The sequence below is a fragment of the Cupressus sempervirens genome, chromosome 6, assembly GCF_028749045.1.
Source record: "Cupressus sempervirens isolate cs-2001-9-10 chromosome 6, ASM2874904v1, whole genome shotgun sequence".
In the NCBI taxonomy this organism is placed as follows: Eukaryota; Viridiplantae; Streptophyta; class Pinopsida; order Cupressales; family Cupressaceae; genus Cupressus; species Cupressus sempervirens.
Genome location: NC_143123.1, coordinates 591212828 through 591216390, shown reverse-complemented (window position 1 = coordinate 591216390; position 3563 = coordinate 591212828).

Below are 3563 nucleotides of genomic sequence, written 5' to 3'. Positions count from 1 at the left end.
CCATTATAACTTCTCTTAAAATATAACTACGTCATAAATATATATTTATTAACTTATAACTCCACTTACATTAATAAATATATAACAAGTTATAACCCACTACGAGTTTTAAAAATAATAAATAATAAAAACTCACTTATAGGAAAATAAGTAATATTTATTTATTTAATTTTAAAAATAAATAAATAAATAAATTATTTTTCAAAATTAATAATTAATCATTAAAAAAAAAAAAAAATCTTTTTTCCCTTTTAAAAAAAAAATCCAAAAAATATATTATATTTTTTATAAAATAAAAATAAACATGCAATTAGTATTTTTGCATGCCTTTGATCTCTCAAATCATGTGACCATAATATACTTAGTTTTCTATCTTTAGTATATTTGTTTTCATATTCATTTATAAATATAGTAAATGCTTTCCTCTCAATTAATCTTTTACTTTTCCAATAAATTTTGCAACCAAATTATTTTAGATATTAGAAGAATATTTATCTTTATTTAAAAAATTAACAATAATCACATGGTTCTAATGGAAACTTTAAAGTTCAAATCCTAGTTGTTCAATTTTTTGTTTTCTTCAAATTTTCTATAATCGAATTTTCCTTATATTTGAAAGGGTTTTAAAAGAATATACTCATAAAAAATTTCTATAATTTGCCTCAGTCAATTTTTTTTTATTAATAAGTTTTCCTTTTTCAGAATATACAACATAATTCTTTATCCAAAAATCAATATGCAAGCACCCAAAAAGGCACAAAGTAGATAGATCTTTCAATAAAATTCTACAATGGGTTTTCAAACCTTACCTAAGAACAACAACTAAAATCTGAGACAATACGTGGATACATGCAAATCCAAACCTTTTGAAACTTTCAAGAATTCTTTTGCCCTAATTCCAAATTTTACTCCCTAAAGTTTGTGTCCCTCAAATGAACTACAAACCCTCTAATAAAGAATCATAACACTAACTAGTGTTTCTATTCCTCAATTACTAAAAGCCACTGATTTTATTAAATAATAATTACTTTAATTAGTGTATTCTTTCATGCACACTTAAAGAACTTTTTAATTAAAATAATATTTTCTTTTCTTTTCCTCTACTTTATTAATTAGTGCAATCACTATTCAAAGTGTAGTTTATTATTTAAATAATTAATAATAATTAAAGCTCACTATTTAAATACAAATCTAATTTAATTATTATTAATTGAATAATTATAATAAAGCAATATTAAATCTTTAATCTTCTGATTTTTTTTATCCAACTTCTTAAATTAGACTTTTAAATTAAATCTTTTAAACTGAAGTACATATTTAATTAATTTCTAACCAATTAAATATCATCATATTTTAATTTGTCTTTAACCAATTTTCAAAATTAGACTTCCAAATTATGTCTTTTAAATTAAAATACATATTTAATTAGTTTTCAATTAATTAAATATTCTCATATTTTAATATTTTCTTTTTAATCAAATAATATTTATTAATTTTAATATTATAAGAACAATCCTAAGGTCTTAATTAAATTATTTATCTCGTAAATCACATAACCAAATCCACATAAAAACAACATTACCAAAATAGACCAAAACTCAAAATTAAACAACCTATGCAAAGATAAATTCATGTATTAAAAAATAGTAGACAATCATATACGAGTCCTCCTTCTCAAGACAAATAATTAGGTTATGATTGGGATTGGACTTGAACAATATCTCCCCTTTATTACCATTGAGTTAATGTGATAAGACACACTCATCCATGTAATTCAAGGAAGTCGATGCTTGGTACCTACAAATTTCTATAAAAAGAAAGCATGTGCATATATATATATATATATACAAGTAATAGCAAGTAGTGGTATATTGTGTAGATCCCAACTAGAAGGTGACTATGGCTTCCCCCCATCCATATTAGACACATCAAATATAAATGTAAAACATACACATGCAAGTATGGGATAAATATAATAGTAAATCATAAATATAAATAACATCATATTCTAACATGAACATCTCATCATCATGAAGACATAATAAACATCTTTCTAAGACACGCCATATGACATCATCATAAAAGTAATTTCATTAACTAACTTAAAGCAATTAAAACATAATCTTTGCAAGCATGAAATTGTTACAATCTGACATTTTCAATTACTCAACATATCAAAGTATTGCATTTCAAATATCAATCAAAGGTTACCACATCTATAGAAGAGTCATGTGGAACTTTAACAACTAAGTCTACCATGATAGCAAAGGAGGTGTATTATAATTATTTCAATTCAAGGCTAATTCCTAAATGGGGTTTGATTGAGGTAACCCCCCATAAGCAAAAAAAAAAAAACTCTTTTTTATTATAGGTTTTGGATTTTGGATTAGTGAATAGATTACAAATTCATATACCCTTTTCGTCATTTGTCAAAACTGTGAAATTAGATTTGGGATCAAACATAGTTGATTAGGGATGTAGTACTCCCCTACATTAGGAGAAAGTTGACATTATACAAAAGTTGACCTTGCCAAATTGTCGAATGATTTCTAGATTTTGAAGATTTGGTAGTTTCAAGTCTAAAGTTGGCATCAATTGTCTATTTTGAGCATAATGTCAAGTAGAAAATCAGATCCACAAGTGAGTCTTCTAATTCCCTTTGCAATTTCAGCATATCTTCTCATTATATCTACATACCTTGTCCTCTATCTCATTCCAACTAGGGTTTTCAAGGAATTTTGCATCTTTTCCCTCATTCTGCTTACTAGATTCTAACTTTGCATTAGTGCTCCTTTTTTACTTGGCTAGCAATGTATGCTATAATATTTAGTATGCAAAGAACATTAATACAAATATAATGTTCACAAACTAAAAAAGAATAAGAAATGTATGTAATGATGAAGGAGACACATAAGGAGAAAGCAAACCAAGTATGGTGAGCTCCCCAAGTGTGACCTTGGTGCTCAGATATGTCCATAATGATGGTTGGATGTGTGCTTACATGTGCTCGAGCTTCAAACTATGGATTATGGTTAGGTATGGTGGTGAGTGAAGGGTTCAATAATGGGAGCATGGGTGGATTTTGTCATTATAGATGATATTTTGATAGTTTATGAGTTCTCAAAATAGATGATTTTTGAGAAGGGAAGGGTCCAATTTAAAGTCCAAGGGGTAGTGAGATGGATGGGTAGGATGCGAAGATGGATGAAGGGTGAGGGAAGGATAGGATTAAAGGAATGGGAAGCACACGGATTGTGCCTTCTCAAATCCATAGCCTTGTGACAAATGTCACAAGGGGATTGGATGAGAGAGAAGGGTCAAAATGGGTGGTCAAAGGGAGTTATGAGGGAGGAGTGTAAAAGAGGGATGTAAGAGGATTTAAAGAGTCATTAATGCATGCAAGAGCCTTAAAGTCTCTTAGATAGGAATGTAAGAGGAATATGATGGGAGTTTGACTTTGGTTTGGGTTAGGAAGTCTTAACCCTTGGTTAAAGTTGTGCACATATTTAAGGAAGGGATTAGGCTTAGCTTAGGTGGGTGTCAGGATGTAAGTGGCATGTTAG